The 26,229-nt window shown below is 38.7% G+C and overlaps 3 pseudogenes; 1 reads left to right on the top strand and 2 right to left on the bottom strand.

Moving 5' to 3' along the window:
* Window positions 1–2,611: 2,611 nt before the first annotated feature.
* LOC120215100 lies at window positions 2,612–10,136 on the top strand (annotated as a pseudogene).
* Window positions 10,130–11,802, bottom strand: LOC120215204 (annotated as a pseudogene).
* Window positions 11,803–22,142: 10,340 nt separating this feature from the next.
* On the bottom strand, window positions 22,143–24,802 carry LOC120215203 (annotated as a pseudogene).
* Window positions 24,803–26,229: the final 1,427 nt, after the last annotated feature.

Genomic DNA, 26,229 nt, shown 5'->3' with positions numbered 1-26,229 from the left:
ATTCGTTACTGTGAAAATACAAGGCTGAGGCGAAGTCATTGATGAATTCTTAAACTTTTGTTCTTTTAATCTTGTTTTCCAATTTCTAACTTGGATGAACAGAAAGTAAAAGAACTTCGTAAACAGAGATATTTCTTTAAAAAAATAAATGCATTAATGAAAATTTTAAAAATAGTCCCCAAATTTAAATTTAATTCGATATGTATCAATGAAGAAATGGATTTAGAAAATACAATCTTTGTGTGTAAATGACCTAAAAGAGAAGATTAATGTGAAATTTTTTAATTGGTTGGACCATTGATGATGTGATGAAAGTGATCTATGAAAAAATTTCTCTGTTTTATGACAGGATTCTTATTGTCTTATGAATTGATTTCCTCGGCCCCATGTAAATGCCCCTTTCGAAGATATGTTTGTATGTATATGCTTTCTATTCTATTTTCTTCAACTTCTCTTTGCTTTAAACTCACCATTGTCTACTAGGTTTCATTCTTCATTATATTTTTCTACGACCATTAACGTAAGAAACTAACCACTTAAGATCATGCAAGGACTGTACAAGAAAAATGTTAAAAAATTCTAGTCCAAAAGTTCGAACAAAAGATAGATACAAACAAATCTAATGCATAGACAAACGAACCACAAAATGAATCAAGCTACAAAAAGACCATCGAAAAACCACAAATTAGAGTCGAACGATGTGAGAAAACTATCGATGAATGCATATCGTGTATCTAAATTCAATATGAGGGTCAAAGCAGGGAAAATTAATATGATAATGATTAAGTGTATCTTGATCAGTTGTGAATACGTCAAATATAACCTAAAAAAATATAAAGGAAAACAATAATCAAATGATAAAAACGTGTCAAAAAAATTAGAAAATTATGTCATAAAAACAGAAAAATATCGACAACATTATCAAAATATCATACCCTGCCGACCAAGATAAAAAAGGGAATAAACCGTTGAAAACTTTTAGGGTTGAGAGAGACTTTCAAGGCTTTACTAAACTAATTAAGTTAGTAGGCCAAATAAAAAATGTCATGCAATAAAAGAATTTTATGATGCGCTCATTATTTTTATTAGATGTTGATACATAATTTAAAATAAAAATTAAGATAAAAATTAAAATAAATTAAATGATTATGACATATGATTTAAGGTAATTACAAGTGTTTCTTTCCATAATTGGATTAATGCAATTTAAATATAAACCATGTAAAGTAATATTAATAACTTGCCTTTTATATTTAATTTTAAATTTAGAGATTAATCTCATGGAAATTGACGTATACCCTTAGTTCTGGAAAAAAAAATTCATAATGTTGAACAAGTAAAAAGGTTTATTCTACTAAAAATATAACTGAGAATAAATTAATATCATTAATTATTACATTTTAATTTTTATATCGATTTTATCATCAAATTTCTTAAATAAATAATATATTAAATAAATAAAAAATTTATTCTATTTAAGTTATAATTTTAACACTGAATTTTGAATATTGATTTCTTAGTCATTAAATTATCATATCATTAACGATTGAATTATATGATCATTTATTTCTCATTTTTTTTACATAAAATAGTAAGACTATTTGATTGTTATTAGCGGTCGATTGCCACATGTCATAAATCGTCATTCACGATAAGATCATACATAAACGTTTACATTTTACTCATATTTCTTCTCTTTAAATTGGGTTTACACGAAATTCATTCAGAATCAACGAATATTCATCTAAAATTTTGACGTTCTAATACTCATATCTTCCAACAGTAATGATAATAGTTTTGAGGTATGTTGTTCGTCTTCTCGAAAGAAAAATATCATTGTTCAGATTTTCGAACAAACACTCAAAACCCTTCAAATATAAGAAAGCTTCAACTTCGGAAATAGTTTTATTTTTTATGTTTGATTTCATAAGTTTTAAAGAGGTTCCAAAGAAATCTAAATTGATAAAGTGATAAAAAAACGATGAGATGAGTTCGTCATTGTCTAGAATGATCGCAAAAGACATCATAGAATGATTTTTGGTTGTGATTGTTGAAAATAGTTGAAAAAACAATTATTTTCTTATTTATATATGTGTGTTTTTAAAGTATTTAGATATGTATTCATTTAATAACAAAAATGTATTCATTGAGTGATAAAATTTATATATATGTAAGTTGTCATTGCCCGGCCAGCTCATGTTTATATAAATACGTGTCTTTGACATATGCCAGGCATATTATTTTAATAAATAATTGAATAAATATAAAATAACTATTATTCCTATAATACCGTCTTATATCGACTTCCCATCTATCATGTTATGTATCCAAACACTAAACAGGACAGCGCAGGCGCAGGATTATAAAACAGCCACCTGTGGTAAATGATCCACAGATTTAGCAGAATCAACTAGCGCCCATGCAATTCGGCGGCCTCCCGAATCAAGCTCTGAGTATCACGGCTTAATCTGCATTCATTTACCTGTAATCTCATGTCATGGTTTCTACATTGTTATTATTTTGGTTAGCTTTATGTCTTTGAGTTCCCCGTCACATTCTTGTTGATTTTCTTCTTTCATCCTATAATTCTTACTTTTTCTTCGATTTTCAGCTGTGAACCGATAGGAAACTATAAAAACCGAGGCACCATGGAAGCAGACGACGAGTTTCTTAACATGGGTATTCTCATAGTAGCCCCGCTAGTTGTGGCCAAGCTCGTATCGTTTCTCATAATGCCCAGCTCTAAGAAGCGGTTGCCGCCAGTAATCAAAACCTGGCCGGTAATCGGTGGGCTCCTACGATTTATGAAAGGACTTATCGTGAAGCTCCGTGAGGAGTACCCAAAACTTGGCAGTGTTTTCACGTTGAACTTGTTTAACAAGAAGATAACATTCTTGATTGGGCCTGAGGTTTCAACACACTTCTTCAAGGCTTCTGAATCAGACCTCAGCCAGCAAGAAGTTTATCAGTTCAATGTGCCAACTTTTGGCACCGGTGTAGTGTTTGATGTTGATTACTCGGTAAGGCAAGAGCAGTTCCGGTTCTTTACGGAGGCCCTTAGAGTTCATAAAATTAAGGGTTATGTGGATCAGATGGTTACAGAAGCTGAGGTAAGTGATTTGCACACACATTTCTTTTTGTTTTTATTTTATCTGAAAAAGAAAATTAATCGATGGTGTTGTATCTGCGAAGGGAAAATGAAGTTTTAACTAACATGGGGATTTGCATTTCTGTTTTGGAGTAAATTGAAGTTTGGTGAATGATATAAATGAACCCAACTGTGTAAAAGTACTTTTTTTTTCAATGTGCAGGTTCGTGTGGACTTGAAGATAACAATAGCCTTATCAGGATATGTGAAGTTTTATCCGCACATGCTAATAAAATTATTTTGAGTATCCATATTGCTTTCTTTAAAATCAATGTGGGGGGCGAATAACAAAATTCTAATGGTCGAGTTTATAAAATTCTAAATTATATTAGAATTGATATTTTTGAGAGGACGAAACGCCCTGCCAGCCCCTAGGTCTATCCCTGATACCACATATCAAGTTGCTGTGGCTTGTGCATGAAATATACCTTTCCTTGAGTGAGAAGGCTTGTTGTTACTTGATGATTATTTTGCATAACTTGCTACATTTGGGTCGGGTGTTCAGTCTACATGCTCCTGAAGAGATTTTCCTCTTTCGAATAACGGGTTCCATGTTACATATGTTCAATGGTGCAACTCAATAGTTGTGATTTTGTTGTCTTATGATTTTGGAATTGGGCAGGACTACTTCTCGAAATGGGGGGATAGTGGTGAGGTGGACCTCAAGTATGAGCTGGAGCATTTGATCATCTTGACGGCTAGTTGGTGTCTGTTGAGTCGAGAAGTGAGCGATAAGCTTTTCGATGATGTGTCTGCACTCTTCCATGATCTTGATAATGGCATGCTCCCCATCAGTGTTATATTTCTTTACCTGCCTATCCTCATCGCCGTCATGATCAAGGATTCAAATCGCGGTCGCGGTCGCTTTTTTAGTCATGTCTCTTTTACCGCTATTGCGGCCATAAAGGCCTTATTAAGATCATAATGGGCGCTATTGCAGGTATAGCGGGTATATCTGAAGGCAGCGCTACCACTATTTTACGGTCGCGTACCGCTATTTAAAACTCTGATCATGATCGTGCTCGAAAGAAGCTTGCAGAAATCTTTGCAAATACCATTTCTTCTCGTAAAAGTGCTGGTTCGTTAGAAAATGACATGTTGCAATGTTTTATTGAATCTAAGTACAAAGATGGTCGCTCAACTACAGAGGCTGAAGTAATCGGCTTGCTTATTGCCGCACTCTTTGCTGGGCAGCATACCAGCTCCATTACCTCAGCTTGGACAGACGCCTATCTCCTTCGTCATAAGGAGTTCCTATCAGCAGTGGTGTACGAGCAGAAACAACTAATGCAAAAGTATGGAACCAAGTGTTGAAAGTCAGACCATTTTGGTGCAATTAATGCACCGAATGGAAAATGTCAAAAATGGTGGCTTTGTGTTGAAAATTAGCAATGGTAGAAATGCACATTTAGTCATTGTAATTTAGGGTATTTACAAATTAGTCCTTAAGTTCCAACTATAAATAATCTAGCTCATTTAGCTTCAAAATCATCTCAAAGCATTCTAGCTTTCTTCCAATACTAGAGAGAATTTAGAGAGTTTCTTGAGAGTTGTTTTCTCCTTTTTATCAAGAGAGAATTATTATTGTTTTCTCCTTGGTAGATCGAGAGAGGTTGTAATTCCTATTTCTCATAGTGAAACTCTTCTACCATTACCCGTGGTTTTTACCCTATATTATTTAGGAGTTTTTCACGTAAATTTTGTGTCTTCTTTATCTTTATTTTTATTTTCTCAAATTATCAGTTACGATTTTGCTCTATCCGATAGCCGTCTTCCGCAACAATTGGTATCAGAGCCAGGTTTGAGTGTGTAATATCTGTTTATTATCTTTGTGGATGCCACCAAAAGGTGGATCCTCCAACATAAGAAAGTAAGAAGGTATTACCCATTCTTTGAAGGTTCCAGAGAACTATTCACGATAGTGAAATAGTGGGAGCTATCCGTTATAGAAGCTATGACAACGAAATTTGATATTGAAAAATTCAATGCTAGAAATTTCTCATTGTGGAAATTGAATATGAAGGTCATCTTGAGGAAAGACGGTTGTCTAGCAGCTATCAGTGAAAGGCCAGTGGATTTCACATATGACAACAAATGGATCGAAATGGACTAGAATGTTATGACAAACTTTCATCTAGCATTAGCAGATGAAGTATTGTCAAGCATCGAGGAAAAGAAGACAACTAAGGATATATGAGATTATCTCACCAAACTGTACGAGACCACATCGATGTACAATAAAATTTTCCTTAAGAGAAAATTATACACTATTTGTATGCAATAATCTACTTTAGTGACAGAGCACTTAAACACGTTGAACACGTTATTTTCTCAGCTTACATCCTTAAGATGTACAATAGGAGAACAAGAACGTGCTGAACTTCTACTTCAAAATCTACCTGATTCGTATGATCAACTCATCATCAACTTGATAAACAGTAATGTCACCAGTCTATTTTTCGATGATGTTGCAGCTGCTATTCTACAAGAAGAAAATTGATGCAAGAACAAGGAATACAGACAAGTAAATCTGCAACAAGCAGAAGCGTTGACAACGATGAGAGGGAGATCAACAGAACGTGGCCAAAGCAGCAGTCACAAACATGGTATATCGAAGTCGAGGACAGAAGAATTTAAATTGTTACAAATGTGGAAAGAATGGTCACTTTGAAGAAGGATTGTTGGAGTCTAAATAAAAACTCCAATCCATAAGCAATACCGCAAAACACTTCAGATGATGGAGATGCTCTATGTTTGAAGCGTCAACCACCGTGGAAAGGCAGAAAAAGATTTGCATATATGACTCATTGATTCAGGAGCAACATATCACGTGACCTCAAGAGAAATGTTCCATCATTATGAATCTGTCTCAGGAGGATCTGTGTATAGTTGTAATAATTATGCCTTAGAGATCATTGGCGTGAGAACCATCAATTGAAGATGTATGAAACAATTAAAGTTATTCGAGATGTGCGGCACGTGAAGGCCTGAAGAAAATTTATTATCCTACGGATTGTTGGATAATATGCAAGCAAGATTGAAACACGGAAAGGAATCAAAGGTGTTCCGTGGAGCGCTTGTGGTGCTAAAAGGTGAAAAGATAGCAGCAAACTTTTATATGCTGAAGGGAGAGACTTTGCTAGAAGCATAAACCTCTGTTGCCTCATGTAGTTCAGATTCTGTAATGTTATGGCATCAAAAACTTGGACACATGTAAGAACAAGGAATGAAAGTCCTTGTGGAGCAAAAGCTACTTCAGGCTTAACAAGTATCACTGCCTTTGTGCATTGCATAACAAGTAAGCAACATCGTTGAAATTCAACACGTCAAATTCTAGAGGCAAAAGTGTTCTAGAATTTCATTCTGACGTATGGCAGCACCGGTTACATCCCTAGGCGGAGCAAAATACTTTGTCTCATTTATTGATGACTACTCTAGGAGATGCTGGGTGTACACTATTAAGAAGAAGTCAGATGTGTTTTCAACTTTCAAAAACTTCAAAGCACGGGTGGAACTTGATTCTGGAAATAAGATCAAGTGCGAACAGATTGGAGAAATACACGAGAATTTGTGACTTTTGCAGGAAAGAAGGAATCAAAAGACATTTCACAGTGGTGAACATTCCTCAACAAAATGAAGTGGCAGAGCGGATGAACAAAACCTTGTTAGAAAGAACAAGAGCAATGTTGAGAAATGCAGGCCTAGAAAAATCATTCTGGGCAGAAGCAGTTAATACCGCATGTTATTTGGTGAATCGAGCTCCATCAACTACAATAGAGCTAAAGACACCAATGGAGATGTGGACTGGTAAACTAGCTGATTATTCAAACCTCTATGTATTTAGAAGTATTGTGTACATGATGTACAACTCCCAAGAAATTTCAAAGTTGGATCCAAAATCCAGGAAATGCAAATTCTTGGGGTATGCTGATGGTGTAAAGGGGTATCGCTTGTGGGATCTCACTGCCCACAAAGTGATCATCAGCAGGGATGTTATCTTTGTAGATGATAAACTCCAAAGAAAAGAAGACGATGATAGCGCTGAAAAGTCAGAGACTACACAGATAAATGTGAAAAGGAGATTCTTCTTCTGAAGCAGAACCAACACATGATGAACAAGAACCAGAGAGTTCTGAAGCTCCAACAACTCGTCAATCAGATCGTGTGAGAAGACGTCCCAATTGGCACTCAGATTATGTTATAGAAGGTAATATTGCATACTGCCTTTTAACAGAGGACGTGAGCCATCAACATACCAGGAGGCAATAAACTCATATGTTTCACTGTGGATGATGGCGATGCAAGAAGAAATCGAAGCCCTTCATAAAAATACATGGACCTTGTGCTACTACCAAAAAGAAGGAAGCCAATTGGTAACAAATGGGTCTTCAAAATCAAGCGAAATGGCGACGATCAAGTTGAGAGGTATCGTGTAAGACTGGTGGTCAAAGGATATACTCAAAAACAAGGTATTGATTTCAATGAAATATTTTCTCCTGTGGTTCGACAAACAACAGTTCGAGTAGTTTTGGCAATGTGTGCTACATTGGACTTACATCTAGAGCAGCTAGATGTTAAAACAACTGTTCTTCATGGAAATCTTGAAGAAGAAATTTATAATCTCCAGCCTGAAGGTTTTGAAGAAAAAGAAAAGAAGAACTTGGTTTGCAGGTTGAACAAATCTCTGTACGATCTAAAGCAAGCGCCGAGGTGTTGGTATAAGAGATTTGATTCCTTCATTATGTGCCTTGGATACAACAGACTTAATGCAGACCCTTGTGCTTATTTCAAGAGGTCTGGTGATAACGATTTTGTTTTATTGTTGTTGTATGTGGATGACATGTTGGTTGCAGGACCCAACAAAGATCATATTGAAGAATTGAAGGCACAACTGGCTAGGAATTTGAAATGAAGGACTTGGATCAGCAAACAGATTCTAGGGATGCAAATTCACCGAGATAGAAGCAATAGGAAGATTTGACTTTCACAAAAGAATTACTTGAAGAAGATCTTTTCACGATTCAACATGCAAGATTGTAAGCCAATTTCTACCCCTCTTCCTATTAACTTCAAATTATCCTCCAGTATAAGTCCTAGCAGTGAAGAAGAGAGGATGAAGATGTCTCGAGTACCGTATGCATCACCAATGAGAAGTTTAATGTTTGTTATGATATGCACAAGACCAGATATTGCACAAGCATTGGGAGTGGTTAGTCGTTACATGGCGAATCCAGGCAAAGAGCATTGGAATACAGTAAAGAGGGTCTTGAGATACATCAAAGGGACCTCAAATGTTGCATTATGTTACGGAGGATCAAACTTACTAATCAATGGGTATGTAGATTCTGACTATGCAGGGGATTTGGATAAAAGCAAATCTACTACAGGATATGTGTTAAAAATTGTTGGTGGAGCTGTAAGTTGGGTTTCAAAATTGCAGTCAGTTGTGGCTACGTCCACAACAGAAGCAGAATATGTAGCATCTACACAAGCCAGTAAAGAAGCAATTTGGTTGAAGATGCTATTGGAAGAGCTTGGGCACAATCAAGAGTATGTCTCTCTGTTTTGTGACAGTCAAAACGCCTTGCATCTAGCAAGGAATCCAACATTTCATTCAAGAACAAAACACATACGAGTACAATATCATTTCATTCGTGAAAAGGTGAAAGAATGGACAATAGATATGCAGAAAATCCATTCCAAAGAGAACATAACAGATTTCTTGACAAAGGCGATAAATGCTGATAAGTTTACTTGGTGTCGAACCTCTTGTGGCCTGTCAGAAACGTAAGCAACATGAAGGTACAAGGTAGAAAGAATGGTGTGAAGATATGATTGTTCCAATCAAATCTTCAAGTGGGAGATTGTTGAAAGTCAGACCATTTCGGTGCAATTAATGCACCGAATGGCAAATGTCAAAAAGGTGGCTTTGTGTTGAAATTACAATGTAGGAATGCACATTTAGTCATTGTAATTTAGGGTATTTACAAATTAATCTTTAAGCTTTAACTATAAATACCCTAACTCATTTAGCTTCAAAACCATCCCAAAGCATTCTAGCTTTCTTCCAATACCAGAGAGAATTTAGAGAGTTTTTTAGAGTTGTTTTCTCCTTTTTATCAAGAGAGAATTATCATTGTTTTCTCCTTGGTAGATCGAGCGAGATTGTAATTCCTATTTTCTCATAGTGAAATTCTTCTACCGTTACTCGTGGTTTTTACCTTATATTATTTAGAGGGTTTTCACGTAAATTTTGTCTTTTTTATCTTTATTTTTATTTTCTCAAATTATTAGTTACGATTTTACTCTATCCGATAGTCGTCTTCCGCAACACCAAGGTTGATAGTGAAATTTTATCTGAGATGGACAACTTGTATCCGTGCATTAAAGAAGCCCTGATTCTCCTCCGCTTATCATGCTTCTATGCAGCTCCAACGCGGATTTTAGTGTAAAAACCCGAGATGGGAAAGAATATGACATCCCGAGGGTCATATTGTTGCGACATCACCAACATTCGCAAACAGGCTTCCTTACATCTTCAAGGTTCCAGACACATATGATCCCGACAGATTCCGTAGAGGAAGACAAGGTGGCGGGGGCTTTCTCGTATATTTCCTTCGGAGGTGGCAGGCATGGTTGCCTTGGTGAATCCTTTGCTTACCTTCAGATAAAAGCTATATGGAGTCATTTGTTGAGGAACTTTGAGTTGGAGCTTGTGTCACCTTATCCTGAGATTGACTGGAAAGCAATGGTGGTTGGCGTGAAAGGAAAGGTGAAGCCTCGCTACAAGCGAAGACAGCTCTCTGTTGATTATGATGAGATCATGTCTCTGTTGATTTGCAGTTTTAACTTATTTTCTTTAACATGTTGCTTATTTTGTTCTGTTTTCAAACTTTGGTTTATTTCTGTGAGCATTATCTGTATTCTATTTGCTAAATGTTTTTTGGCCATTGGTATAAATATTCATGATCAGTTTGAGGCTTCATAAATGTATATATATCCAGATATGTATTTCCATATGTAAGCTTCCGTACAAAACTAAGAATTTGAAAGAAAATTTCAGAATTCAGTAAAAGGCTGAGGTGGCCTGGTGAGACAGTGAATGTCAAAGACCAGTTGCATCACCAAGGTTTTAAGTCCCCGACCGGTCCTGCTGTCCAGTTCAAAATCTTTTCACCGGGCTTCAAGTAGATACTCTTCTGATGCGGCAGTTTCCGAGCTAGACCATTCAATATTTGATGGAAAGCATCTCCTGGCAGCGCAGGTTGTGGGAACAACATGGCACGTTTCATCGACGGATTAGCAAGAAGCCTCTGTTTCCTTAAAATTACTTCGGGCGGTATCGACGTGAGAATCGTATCCAACTTGGGAACATCTTCTTCTGCAACAAACACTCCGATTTCCTCCCAGGGGATAGCATCAGCAAAGGGTAAAACTATATCATCAGCTATGATAACAGGAATGCAGCCAAATACCACAGCTTCGACTAGCCTCGGACTCCATGGTGCCCACCCTAGTGACACAAACAGAATACAGCTCGTTGCATATCCTCGTAGTAAGTCGTCGGATGTTCGGTGGAAATGTCGAAAAGTGGATTGTTCTTAAAATTCTCCCAAACAGCTGCCCGTGCACCTCTGCCAATCACCATAGGAGTCGGTGAGGGTTAACAATCAACCTAACAGACTCAAAGCTGCAAAAAAAAAAAAACATACCTTGCATAGTAACCACCTTCTGGATCATTATTCACGTCATAAAACAATCCGCGAAAGTAAACAAAAATAGACCGAGGAGTATCGAGCGGAATCTTTCGAGCCTGCATCTTTTGAGGGGGAGCATAAGGAGGAATCGTAATCGAACCCTCGTTCAAGCACACATGGTTCCGTTGTCCGAAAGTCTGAACCAAGGTAGCACGCTGGAGAATGGGAAGGATTCCCCGCTCGATAGCTTTCTCTTCCTGTGGAAATCCATAAAGATTATAAACAAAAGCATAACTCTAAGAAAGCACCAAAACTAGTGCAGAATCAATTACCTGATAATGAAAGCATGGTCCGAAATCATGGGGGACCACAAAGAAATGATCGGCGCCCTCCGTTCGATTCCAGTAAGGCCAGCTAGAGGAAATAAGCTGAACTGCACTTCTCACCATCCGTGGGGACTTGAAGGGCAATGGCAAGCCTGTAGGTGTAAGATCACAAGTGGCGTAGGTAGGGGTATAAAACCAATCAGCTTCCTCTGGATTGAGGGTCCGAACAGGACTAGCTAAAAGAAACCTGTGCATGTAGATCTCAGCAGCAAACATGTGCGAAAGACATCTAGGATCTTTCTGAAGGATTTTCTTGTTGTATTTGCTCGGAAGCTCGTATACGTAAACTTTTAACTTTCCTACAGGATCATCTTCCAAAACATCACCAGCACTTCCTACATTATTCAAATCAACAGCAACTTTTAAATAATGGAAACAGCAAGTCAAGGAGAAAAAGAAAAGAAAAGAAAATGAAACAAGCTTTAAATCTAACCAGAAATTCTCTCGGTCCAAGGGTTGCGCTCAGCGGCAATGCTTGAAGCGATAGCATAAGCAATAAAAAGAAAACCCCACGACCATTCCCTCATTTTTGTTGGCATAAACTGAAGCACAGGGAAGAAAGATGGAGGAAGAAATGAAGAAGAGGCATATTTAAGAGAAATGTAAATGAGATGTGGTTCATCAAAGATGGCGGGACGTCATTAGGAGTAGTAGTTGGGTGAGTTTTCTTAGAGACGAGGATTTATTAGTTTGGGTGGCTGAATAAGAAATGGAGGCATTGCTTCAAGCAATGATGTTTGAACTGTTGTGTAGAAATGAAAGCAGCGTTTGTTTTGCCTGTTCGACGTCCGTCAAGAATGTCGAACCGTCGAGTTTCCCGACACAAGAAATGGGCCTCCATATCAGTTATTAATTGAGACATTTTGGGCCTATTTCTCTGCTTTAGAGGTGGCTGCTATTATTATCGCTTCTCTTTTCTGGGCTTAATTTCAAGCCTCTTTGAGTATCACAAGTCACACACGTGATTTATCTTTGAGTATCATTTCATTATAACACAATCTTAAGCATTAAAAAAGGTAAACTTGATAGTAGTGACGTGTACGCATGGTCTCCCCTACGAGCGCACGCTCAAGCCCCTTTGCCTTGTTAGAGTTATCGCCTCCCTCCAAGATCGTGCATGAATTATGGATTATACGTTTATCCCACCAAGAGGTTAATTCAACTTTCGATGTAGTTGTCAAATTTTCTCTACGAAAAGGACCAGCACATAACTTTATAGGCTCTACTGTTGAAAGTCTTTGCACTTTCGGTGCATTGAAAATGGCAGCATAAATGGACGGGAATGCTATGGCAAACTTTCATCTAGCATTAGCAGATGAAGTATTGTCAAGTATCGAGGAGAAGAAGACATCTAAGGAGATATGTGATCATCTCACCAAATTGTACGAGGCCACATCGCTGCACAATAAAATTTTCCTTAAGAGAAAATTGTACACTCTCCGTATGCCAGAATCTACTTCAGTGACGGAGCACTTAATACACTGAACACTTTTTTTTCTCAGCTTACATCCTTAAGCTGTAAAATAGGAGAACAAGAACGTGTTGAACTTCTACTTCAAAGTCTACCGGATTCGTATGATCAACTCATCATCAACTTGACAAACAGTAATGTCACCAGTCTAGTCTTCAATGACGTTGCAGCTGCTGTTCTACAAGAAGAAAATCGACGCAAGAACAAGGAAGACAGACAAGTAAATCTGCAACAAGCAGAAGCGTTGACAACGATGACAACGATGAGAGGGACATTAACAGAACGGCCAAAGCAGCAGTCACAAACATGGTAGATCGAAGTCGAGGAGCAAGAAGAATTTAAAGTGTTACAACTGTGGTAAAAAGGGTCACTTGAAGAAGGATTGTTGGAGTCTAAATAAAAACTCCAATCCACAAGGCAATACCGCAAACACTTCAGATGATGGAGATGTTCTATGCTGTGAAGCGTCAACCACCGTGAAATGTAGAAAACGATTTGCAGATATATGGCTCATTGATTCGGGAGAAACATATCACATGACCTCAAGGAGAGAATGGTTCTATCATTATGAACCTGTCTCAGGAGGATCTGTGTATAGTTGCAATGATCATGCCTTAGAGATCGTTGGCGTTGGAACCATCAAATTAAAGATGTATGATGGAACAATTAAAGTTGATCGAGATGTGCGGCACATGAAAGGTCTAAAGAAAAATTTATTATCCTACGGATTGTTGGATAATAATGCTAGCAAAATTGAAACACGGAAAGAAATCATGAAGGTGTTCCGTGGAGCGCTTGTGGTGCTGAAAGGTGAAAAAGATAGCTGCAAACTTGTACATGCTGAAGGGAGAGACATTGTTAGAAGCAGAAGCCTCTGTTGCCTCATGTAGTTCAGATTCTGTAATGCTATGGCATAAGAAACTCATGTCAGAACAAGGAATGAAAGTCCTTGTGGAGGAAAAGCTACTTCCAGGCTTAACAAAGGTATCACTTCCTTTGTGTGAGCATTATATAAAAGGTAAGCAGCACCGGTTGAAATTCAACACGTCAAATTCTAGAGGCAAAAGTGTTCTAGAATTGGTTCACTCTGACGTATGGCAAGCACCAGTTACATCCCTAGGCGGAGCAAAATATTTTCTCATTTATTGATGACTACTCCAGGAGATGTTGGGTGTACCCTATTAAGAAGAAGTCAGACGTGTTTTGAACTTTCAAAAACTTCAAAGCGCGGGTGGAACTTGATTCTGGAAATAAGATCAAGTGTTTCAGAACAGATAATGGAGGAGAATACACAAGCAAAGAATTTGATGACTTTTGCAGGAAAGAAGGCATCAAAAGACAGTTCACAGTGGCGAACACTCCTCAACAAAATGGAGTGGCAGAGCGGATAAACAGAACCTTGTTAGAAAGAACAAGAGCAATGTTAAGGGATGCAGGCCTAGAAAAATCATTCTGGGCAGAAGCATTCAATACTGTCTGTTATTTGGTGAATTGAGCTCCATCAACTGCAATATAGCTAAAGACGCCAATGGAGATGTGGACTGGTAAACCAGCTGATTATTCAAACCTCCATGTATTTGGAAGTATTGTGTATATGATGTACAACTCCCAAGAAATCCCAAAGCATTCTAGCTTTCTTCCAATACTAGAGAGAATTTAGAGAGTTTCTTGAGAGTTGTTTTCTCCTTTTTATCAAGAGAGAATTATCATTGTTTTCTCCTTGGTAGATCGAGAGAGGTTGTAATTCCTATTTTCTCATAGTGAAATTCTTCTACCGTTTCCCGTGGTTTTTACCCTATATTATTTAGGGGTTTTCCACGTAAATTTTGTGTCTTCTTTATCTTCATTTTTATTTTCTCAAATTATTAGTTGCGATTTTGCTCTATCCGATAGTCGTGTTCCACAACACCAAATTTTGAATTTATGTAATGGGTAAATGACAAATTTAGTCATTGCAATTTAGGGAATTTGAAATGAAGGACTTGGGATCAGCAAACAAGATTCTAGGGATGCAAATTCACCGAGAGAGAAGTAATAGGAAGATTTGGCTTTCACAAAAGAATTACTTGAAGAAGATCTTGTCACGATTCAACATGCAAGATTGTAAGCCAATTTCTACCCCTCTTCCTATTAACTTCAAATTATCCTCCAGTATGAGTCCTAGCAATGAACAAGAGAGGATGAAGATGTCTCGAGTACCGTATGCATCGACAGTGGGAAGTTTAATGTTCGCTATGATATGCACAAGACCAGACATTGCACAAGCAGTGGGAGTGGTTAGTCGGTACATGGCGAATCCAGGCAAAGAGCATTGAAATACAGTAAAGCTGGATCCAAAATCCAGGAAATGAAAATTCTTGGGGTATGCTGATGGTGTAAAGGGACCTCAAATGTTGCATTATGTTACGGAGGATCAAACTTACTTATCAATGGGTATGTCGATTCTGACTATGCAGGGGATTTGGATAAAAGCAAATCTACTACAGGATATGTGTTCAAAGTTGCTGGTGGAGCTGTAGGTTGGGTTTCAAAATTGCAGTCAGTTGTGGCTACATCCACAACAGAGGCAGAATATGTAACAGCTACACAAGCCAGTAAAGAAACAATTTGGTTGAAGATGTTATTGGTATCCGAGCCAGATTAGAGTGTGTAATATATGCTTATTGTCTTTGTGGTTGCCACCAAAAGGTGGATCCTCCAACATAAGAAAGTAAGAAGTTATTACCCATTCTTTGAAGGTTCTAGAAGACTTTTCACGATAGTGAAATAGTGGGAGCTATCTGTAAAAAGAAGCTATGGAAACGAAATTTGATATTGAAAAATTCAATGGGAGAAATTTCTTATTGTGAAAATTGAAGATGAAGGCCATCCTGAGGAAAGACGGTTGTCTAGCAGCTATCATTGAAAGACCGGTGGATTTCACAGACGACAACATCTACTCCGAGCTTTCTCCAAGACGTTCTGCAACGAGATGTTAATGACCCCGATAGGGATGCCTTATAAGTTGTAAAAGCTCCGCTTTGGCGCTTTCATTACCCAATAATAATAATAATAATAAACTAAGTTAGGATTCAAATCCTGACATTTGCGAATGAAATAAATTAGATTGAGAGAATTCTCCTTTTACTAGGACTATACAGTACGTGATCTGAATTAGTCGATTAATAAATTGAATATCAATGACTATACAAAAAAGGAAAATTCCATTATAAGTTATTAAACTTTTAATTTGATTTTAATCAAGTTACCAATAGTTAATTATTAATAAAATTATTAACATGATAGTTAATAAAATTTATATAATAATACATTTGATTTTTATTATTTACCTATTCTATTAATTTATTCATAATTAGGATCAGAGTAAATTTGATCTTTATTACCCATCTATTTTATCAATTTAGTTAAAATCTTTTAACCTCGAAAGGACTGTCATTTTTTGTTGTAGTTTTCTCCCTGCCTTTCACCAATTTGTTGGACCACAATTATGATAGAATAAGTGCTAATGGAAAAATTAATTTTGGGCCAAAGCCTACTGTCAAGATCTGTAGGTGTTATTTGGATATGAAAAACGAAGAGAGGAGAAAGGTAAGAAATCTGAAACGATGTCCCTTCCCTGATTGCCCAGTTTTGGGAGAGCGTCAAGCACATGCAGGGACGGTAGGTGTTGGCTGTGCTCTCAGTCAGTAAAACCAAGAGACAGGGAAAAAGCAGCAATGCCCCACATCGCAAGTCCTTTTACTTTCAACCCCGCATGGTGCTAGGTGTTAGTTATTTACGTGTCAATAATGCCCCTATATTATGGGGCTGAATGAGTCTGTTATTAGTTGCTTTATTTACTCCTATCTTAGTGCCACTTAGTGTGTAGTGTCAGTTAGTTTGTTTCTGAGAGTCTGTAAGGCTTATATAAGCCATTCTTTGCATTGAATAAAGCGTGAAAAGAAAAGACGTTTACTTTGAGTTTACAATTGGTATCAGAGGCCATTCTGGTACAGTAAGTGAGTGAGTTACGTGTGCGGAGAGCAAATATCCAGATCTAATGTGAAGAACAATCTGGTACAGAGTGTGGGCAACCTAAGTGAGAAGTGTGGGAGTAGAATGTCTACATCAGAGAAGTTTGTTCAACCGGCCATTCCAAGATTTGATGGCCACTATGATTTTTGGTCCATGACCATGTAAAATTTTCTACGCAATAAGGAACTGTGGCAACTAGTAGAATATGGCATGCCAACGGTTGGAACCACGCCCACTGAGGCACAGAGGAGGAGTGCTGCTGAGGCGAATCTAAAGGATATGAAAGTAAAGAACTACTTGTTTCAGGCTATTGATAGAGAGATTCTTGAAACAATACTGGACAAAAGCACGTCACAAGCGATATGGAGGTCCATGCAGCAGAATACAAGGATCAACACGAGTCAAACGTGCTCAACTCCAAGCACTACGACGGGAGTTCGAATTACTGACTATGAAAGATGAGAAGATTGATAGCTACCTGGGGCGCACTCTCAGCGTAGTCAACAAAATGAGAGTAAATGGTGAAACATTGGCCTCGAGCACAGGTCAGCAAGATACTTAGATCTTTAACCTCAAATTCAACTATGTGGTGTGCTCCATCGAGGAGGCCAATGACTTGAGCACCCTAAGTCTTGATGAACTTCATGCAGTATGCTTGTTCATGAGCAGCGAATGCAGAGTTTTCAACCTGATGAACAAGTGCTGAAAGTCACTCATGATGATCGTTCGGGAGCAAGCCGTGGTCGCAGTAGAGGAAGTCGTGGACGGGGAAGAGGACGTGGGAGACAACCTTTCAATAAGGCGCTTGTTGAATGTTTCCAATTTCACAAACTAGGACATTTTCAGTACGAATGTCCTGGAGTGGAGAAGCATGCTCATTATGCAACATTTGAGAATGCAGCAGAGGCAGAAAATGAGATTCTGTTGGTGGCATATGAAGAGATGACACAATCTGTCCAGCGGGAAGACTGGTTTCTAGATTCTGGTGCAGTAATCATATGACTGGTAATAAGCAGTGGTTCACAGAAATACATGAAAAGGGCTCAATAAGAATGTGAAACTTGGAAATGACACAACTGAATGTTGCAGCCAGAGGAAGTATTCGGGTTCAAATCAATGATGTTACTCATGTTATATCCGATGTTTACTACGTTCCAGAGCTTAAGACCAATCTCTTAAGTTTGGGACAACTTCAAGAGAAGGGTTTAGCTATCTTAATCCAAATGATACATGTAAGATATTTCATCAGATAGAGGATTGATCATTCATACTAACATGAGAGGAAATAGGATGTTTTATATATCAGCCTCAACGACTTCCCAACATCATCAGTGCTTCCAAGCTGAAGACAATTCAGATAAGGTAACGCTGTTGTGGCATAAACGATTTGGACATCTCAATTTTAAGGGACTCAACACCTCGCAAATAAGCAAATGGTGATTGGTCTACCCTCTCTGAAATTCCCAAGGCTATATGTACTATTGTCTCGTGGGGAAACAACATAGAGATGTCATTCCAAAGCAAAGTTCATGGAGAGCATCAATGAAACTCCAATTAATTCTACTGATGTATGTGGTCCCATTTCGCCAGCTTCACACAGCAATAAAAGGTACATTCTAAGCTTTGTTGATGATTATTCTCGTAAAACTTGAATTTTTTTTTGCATGCAAAATCTGAAACGTTCAATGCCTTCAAGAGCTTCAAAGCATGTGTTGAAAAGAAGCTGGCACCCCATTGTGCTTAAGAACTGACCGAGGCGGTGAATTCAATTCCAAGGAGTTTTCAAACTTCTGTAATCACCACGGTATCTCTAGGCAATTGACAACTGCCTACACTCCTCAACAAAATAGTTGCCGAGCGTAAGAATCGCACCATCATGAACGCAGTCAGAGCAGTGCTTCATGACAAACATGTTCCAAAATCCTTCTGGCCTGAGGCAATGCGGTGGTATGTTCATGTTCAAAACCGAAGTCCAACCTCTGCAGTAGATCAAGGGACTCCAGAAGAGGTGTGAGTGGAGTGAAGCCGCGTGTTGATTACTTTCGCACATTTGGATGTGTCGCACATGTTCATATTCCAGATCAAAAGAGAAGCAAACTAGATGCAAAAGTCAACAATGTATTCTATTGGGCGTAGTGATGAGACAAAAGCTTACAAGCTCTATGATCCTATTACAAAGAAGGTCATTGTAAGCAGAGATGTGTGTTTGAAGAACAAAAGCTGGAATTGGGATGCGCACGTAGATGGAGGTACAACCTGCTCTTGATTGGGGAGACAAAGATGTTGAGGAATTGAAACTGCAGAATCTACTTCCCCAAATACAGTCAGCCATGATCAACCAGTAACACTTGAGCCAACTTCAGATTCAACACCCGCTGATTCTCCAATTGAAGGGAGGGCAACGAGGACCCGGAGACAACCATTATGGATGTCTGACTACGAGACCAACCTATCTGTAGAAGAGGAGAGCTTACTGGCAATGATGATAACCGATTCTGAAGATCCCCAATCCTTTGAAGAAGCTTACAGGAGTCAGAACTGGAGAGAAGCAATGGATACTGAGATGAAAGCAATTGAAAGAACAACACGTGGGAACTTGTAGATTTTCCAGACGGTGTTAAACCCATTGGCGTGAAATGGATCTTTAAAACCAAATTCAATGAACATGGCCAAATAGAGAAGTATAAAGCCAGGTTAGTGGCCAAAGGCTATGCCCAACAGTATGGAATCAACTACACAGAAGTATTTGCTCCTGTGGCTAGACTTGACACAGTAAGAGTGGTGTTAGCTGTGGCAGCTCAACGTTCATGGGAAGTATTCCAACTCGATGTCAAAAGCGCGTTCTTACATGGTGAACTTCAAGAAGAGGTGTACGTTCAACAACCTGCTGGATTTATCAAGAAAGGCAAAGAAAATCACGTATACAGACTCAAGAAAGCTCTCTATGGACTTAAACAGGCTCCACGAACCTGGTAGTAAGATAGAAGCCTACTTTGCCAGAGAAAATTTGTACGTTGCTCTAGTGAACACACATTGTTCACGAAAAAGGTTCATGATATTTTGTTGTTAGTCTCTATGTTGATGATCTGATTTTTATTGGAAATTGCAAAGATATATGTGAAGAGTTCAAATGCTCAATGCAGCTGGAATTCGATATGACCGATCTGGGTAAAATGAGACATTTTCTGGGAATAGAAGTAATACAGAATGAGGCAGGAATTTTCATCTGTCAAAGACAGTATGCACGTGAGGTTCTAGCTCGGTTCAACATGATAGAGAGTAACTCTGTTCGAAATCCCATTGTACCAGGAACAACATTGTCTAAGGATGATGAATGAGCTCCAGTAGATGCTACAAAGTTTAAACAAGCTGTTGGTAGCCTCATGTATTTGACAGTCACACGGCCAGACTTGATGTTTGGGGTAAGTCTGATCAGCAGATACATGGCTAATCCAAAGGAGTCACATTGGGCTGCAACAAAACGAATTTTCAGGTATTTAAAAGGCACCATTGAGCACAGTCTTTTCTATCAAAAAGGAAAGAAAATGGGTCTCACAGTCTACAGTGATAGCAACTATGCAGGGGACTTAGATGATAGAAGAAGCACCTCCGGATCAGTATTTATGATAGGAATTGCAGCTGTATCATGGGCTTCGAAAAAGCAGCCTGTAGTTAGTTTATCTACTACTGAGGCTGAATATATTGCTGCAGCATCTTGTGCATGTCAATGCATTTGGCTTAGAAGAATTCTGGAGCATCTTGGGTTAGAAGAAAAAGAAGCCACCGAAATTTTATGTGACAACAATTCTACAATTCAACTATCCAAGAATCTTGTTCTCCATGGAAGAAGTAAGCACATCGCAGTGAGATTTCACTTTCTCAGAGATCTGGTGAATGATCAAGTAGTTCAACTGAAATACTGCAATACTAATGAACAAGTGGCTGACGTGATGACTAAAGCTGTGAAGCTCGATCAATTTGAGAAGTTCAGACACAAACTTGGTGTAGTTAAAGTTACTGAAATAAGCTAAAGTTTAAGGGAGGGAATGTTAGTTATTTACGTGTCAATAATGCCCCTATATTATGGGGCTGAATGGGTCTGTTATTAGTTGCTTTATTTACTCCTATCTTAGTGCCACTTAGTGTGTAGTGTCTGTTAGTTTGTTTCTGAGAGTCTGTAAGGCTTATATAAGCCATTCTTTGCATTGAATAAAGCGTGAAAAGAAAAGACGTTTACTTTGAGTTTACACTAGGGACATTGCCTTGTCCCCCCATTTACGCCAAGGGAAACGTCCCAATCTCTTCCTATTTTGGTCTTTGCATGCATTTGCAGGCCCATTAAAAAGGACGCTCAACCCTCCAGGTTTCGGGTCAAAAAAAGACAGCTACAGACCTTGTCTTTTTCACCCAAATGTCCCCAACACACGTGTGCCTGGTCTTGGTATCTCTTTACTAACCGCCAATTGCAGCCACAAAGAAAGACACCATCCCCCATTGATTGTACCCTTTGCCTTTAGCTGGTGTTTTTGAACTCTTTTTCATGTACAGTTTACTTGGGAAAAACACCCGTGACAACAAGGGGATCAGCCACTGCTACTACCGATGGTGGAAGGATAAGCCCATTTGATGGGGCGGAGGTGCTGGTGGTTAAGGCCACATGTTTGCTCATAAATGCATCAGAAACCACAGTGGCAAGGGGCCTGCGCATCCAGACTCCCCCCCCCTTTGCTTCTACAGTTTTTTATGTCTCGTTGTGTTGTTTTCATTGTCCCCTACCGCCTTGTCCATGGTCCATGGATCTCCGCCTATCGTCCCCCTTCCCTTATCGTCGTGGCCGCTTGTTGGCCTTTGCCTGCATTGCCAATATTTTGACTCATCGCCCCGCTGTAAAATTCCTGGCACCAGACATGTCGACCCGTACTTTTTTAGTGTTTGCCACGCAATGGAAATGAGAAACGCACGTTTTAGATATGCTGGGAAATAGAGACAAAAAGAGAGAAATCATGTGTCAGCAACACCGAGTAAATGAACTTTAAATGAGCCAGCCTATCTCACAACTTGCATCATCACCACCCCATGTTCGTTCGTGCACATTATCTCATTAGCTAAACCATAGTTATATCTCTCACTATGATCTGAATTTACTCCCCAGAAAACGATGGATTTCGATAGCGACAATTGCAAAATGACAGTTCAGAAAGCACAGCTGCAGTTGAGCCATCTTACTTTAATGTCTGATTACTGATAAATGGGATCATTCCCCCTCCACATGATGAATTTGAGGTGCACGGTGGATCAATGTTCACCGTTAATTCTTCAAATATATAATGATTCCATGGATATTAATCCTTTTAGCATGCAAGCATTAGAAGAAGAATTGTCTTTGATTTTAGACCAGACAGGGAGTTGTACAAAACGAGATAGAGTTGTCCCATAAGTCTACATGTCTGGTTTTAATACAGAACAAGCAGACATTGAAAAGGAAAAGAAACAAAAGGGCAAGAGAAGTACAATACAAATTCTTTTACAGAATCCAGGAAGATTAATCTTGGGAAAATGCAAATTTCAGATTCATTTTCATTATTCAGTTCCCACTCTAAACTGCCTCCCAAGAAGGTGCGTTTTGGCTGAAAAACCTTCCCACCACCCTAGAATCTAATATATTAATGGCCTCCCTAGATTTAATGCATCTCGGAGTTTTATATTGGTTAACTGAAGATCCCTGAGACACACAAAAATCCATGAGTGCATCAAATGTTCCGTGTCGCACCGCTCGAATCTCTAACGGCCCGATCGTATTGTCCTTTCTCCTACATCTTCTATAAACAGAATCCAGAGATTCTTCCACCACGGAGCAACACTGCTCCATTAACTTAGGATCGAGTACCGGAAGATGATTTCTCCCTTTGCTTGTGAGCTCCCAGAATATAACATAATGACCTGGTATGAAGGAAGTGTCGGCATAGCTTGTGTACTCGATTAACAGGAACCCGAGCGACTCGACTATGACCTTTGCCTTTGTCACTGCCTTTAACAGGTCCTCCTCGTTGGTTTTGTCTGTGTCGATGCTTAAAACAACATTCCGCCGATGCACGAATCTGAATTGAGGGCTTGTTGTGGAATCCGGTCACCATTAGAATATAATGACCTGGTATGAAGGAAGTGTCGGCATAGCTTGTGTACTCGATTAACAGGAACCCGAGCGACTCGACTATGACCTTTGCCTTTGTCACTGCCTTTAACAGGTCCTCCTCGTTGGTTTTGTCTGTGTCGATGCTTAAAACAACATTCCGCCGATGCACGAATCTGAATTGAGGGGCTTTGTTGTGGAATCCGGTCACCATTAGAATGTCTTCGACTCTATATCTATACAGGCCTGCCAAATAACATTCAATTAAAACCAAGGGAAACATACATATGAATGGAACGTGTAATAACAAGTAAAAACTAACCTGTAAAAGTTGTGACAACAAGTTCATAATACTGGCCGAGCTTTACATCCACGAGATCAACAGTTTCGACATCTTCGCTGCAATTTTCTTCGCAAATACCATTGTACTGGACATCTTCATGTTTCTTCACCGGTAAGAACTCGAAGTAGGCCATATTCGGGATGAGTGAGTACGAGACATCCGAAGGCTGGCTCATTGGTTTCAAATTGATCCCAAAATAACATTCTGAAGAAGCATACATTGTGGAAACCAAAGGCAGCCCTCCGCTGTAGAATTCAAGAGTCGAAACATATTGTGCCATGGAACCTGTAACAATGACTTCATTGTATTTTGTTCTAGGCTAGAGTTTCTTAATTATCCCTTCCCATGATTTACTGCTGCATTCATGTTCGATCGTGTCTTGCTAATTCGGGATCGGGTTCGCTTAGAATTAACGACACAACGTTTCTGCAACCGTGGTCGGTGATCCAATCACTCACATGACCGGCTCTAATGTTGGAGCAGAGCTCTTTCCAATTATCTTCCAAGAACTTGCTGGCCCGTAAGAGAGCAGAAGCGAAAACTGCACCGACTCTTAAAACCTCTTGTCGTTGTACTAAACCGCAAAGTAATTGGCAAAACATGCTCTGCTTGCTGTCAGAGCACAAGATTGTCTCATTAGGACTGGTGTAAACATTGAACCGGTTGAAGGGTCGGTTCTTGAAATTACTACTCTTGTAATAACTTGTTAGAACAGGCCTCGCCATTAGACCAGAGGGAGTTTTGGTCTCCGGTTTAACAAACAAAAGATACATTGCTTTCCCTTCGTCCAAGCCGTCTACATACCTGCAATTATCATCTTTTCATGAGGAAACGAGGATAAAGAACAGAATATATCAAAAAGAAAAGAAAATGGAAACAGAAATAAGAATTTCACTTGTTCATCACAGGCACAAGCAGATTATAAAAGAATGTCTTCCTGTGCAAGTCTTCAGCAGTTGAAGGCATCATCTTCGGCCGCCCGCCCGAAGTACCGGAGCTTCATCAAAGAAAGATAAAAAATGATTATTGAAGTATATCATACATGATCATAAAGATAAAGCAATATATTTACCTTGTGAGCAACTCAGTAATTGGTCAGCAGAAATGATGTTGGAGGAATCCCCATTGGCGATTCGCTCGATATAAAGTTTGAAATCTTCATAATTCACCACAGGAACTTTGTTCTTGAAAGCCTGCATGTCACACTGTCCATTAAGGAAGCCCTTGAGATATTCCGTATCCGCATTTCGTGTTATTATTTCCTCCAACACCAACTGCTGTATTTGGTGAACATTTTAAGTCAGGTGCTCCAGAATCTTCATGCCGGTTTCGTTGTCGTTCGGATCATAGTCCGGCAACATGGCTCGCCACCGGCAAGTATTACCTCTCGACATTTGGTTACCGTATTTGGTTATTCTAGGACATGTCCTCAACTGTTTTTTAACCTACGAAAAACAACATTAAAACACACACAACTTAGTGTCTTTGAAGAGACGAGATCACAAAGTCTATAAAGCAACCTTATCAGCTTAAACGAAGACAATGAGAATGGTAAGAGAAGAACAGAGGCATGGAGCATACCGCTGTACAATTTATGGGGCATGCACTCATATTTAAAAAGGCAAGGCCGTTCTCTCTCTCTCTCTGGGAGCTGGAATGTATTCCTAGGGAAGTGCCGATGAGAGGAAGGAGAGGGGGAAAATAATGTCACGCTATCATTGAAAAGTTTAATACTTCAACCATTAATTTTTTAACAATGGATGATCAATAAAATCACTTAGCTGTGATTAGATTCGACTATTGCTGGTGAATACAACCTATAACTATAATCTACAAGTCCCCCATTTTTTGATTTCCATCACGAAGTTTGAAAATTATTAAACTAATTCTCGTGGGATTTCAAAACCCAACCATAAGATGAGGCAGATGGGATGGGAAGAAAAAGAAGATAAATGATAAGAAAGAAATGCAAGGTTTCCATTAAAGGATAGGACAAAGTTGCAATCATGAAACTCGGCCATTACAGGTCCTCTATAATGCCATTGCCAAGGGATCTTAACGGAGACACTATTTTTATAGCTAGGGCCACATTATTCTATCATCTATATCAGCGGTTTGCAAGTTGTTAGCAACTATTTAAGGTGGCATTACACATGGGGGAATTGAATCAAAGAAGAGAAAGATGTAGATTTACATACTCAAATATATCTATGTAGCCCACGCTTCTGGTTGATCTCGATTAATTGTAGTGTATGAGGTGTACGATTCATCTTTTTTAATTTGGGTGAAGAATTGTGGTCGGTTATTTTAAGAGGAGAACAAAGAAAATGGAAGTGCAATAGAGAATGAAAGGGAGAGATTATCGATATCTCCTTTTGTCAGTTGTATCAAAATATATATATCCTGACCCTTAATGCATTTAAGTGTTAGAATCAGGGTCATGATTGTTATTTGTAGTAGACAAAGTGAATTGACGTTGTCATTATGTGAAAAAATTTGGTGTGATAGATTTAACAACGATCAAATAAGAAAACTATAATTATTTAGAGAATTTGAAACTCTGAGAATCTTGATAAGCGAAAATTTACGAAGAATACGAAAGAAATATAATAATCACATATGACTAAAAGAACCCTTAACGAAAGAATGGGAGCAGAGGAAGATGTTTATTTCTCCATAAATAATGTACATTTCTTACAAAGTCATGACCACAAGAAATTGGAAATTACATCGAGCGAGGGTGAGTTTGTGTTGTTGCATGACATGTTCAGTTGTGCACCCCATTTATCAGTGGCTCTCTTGAGAAACAAATTCTGTTAAGAGATGGTTCAACCCCTTACCTTAGAAATAAAGGATATGGGTTGTGAATCATGTGTCTTGTCAGTGACCCTACCTGGAACCATCAAATTTATGATGGCAAACCCAGCAGTGGGACCAATATCTTTTTTTTATATCTAAACCACGAACTCTCCCACTGGATTTGTGAAGTAAATCTCGGGTCAAACAAGTGTTTTATTGCATCTGACACCCGGGTTTTGAA

This window comes from Hibiscus syriacus, unplaced genomic scaffold, assembly GCF_006381635.1.
Source record: "Hibiscus syriacus cultivar Baekdansim isolate YM2019G1 unplaced genomic scaffold, ASM638163v2 tig00110114_pilon, whole genome shotgun sequence".
NCBI lineage: Eukaryota > Viridiplantae > Streptophyta > Magnoliopsida > Malvales > Malvaceae > Hibiscus > Hibiscus syriacus.
This window is presented reverse-complemented; position numbering and strand designations above follow the sequence as displayed.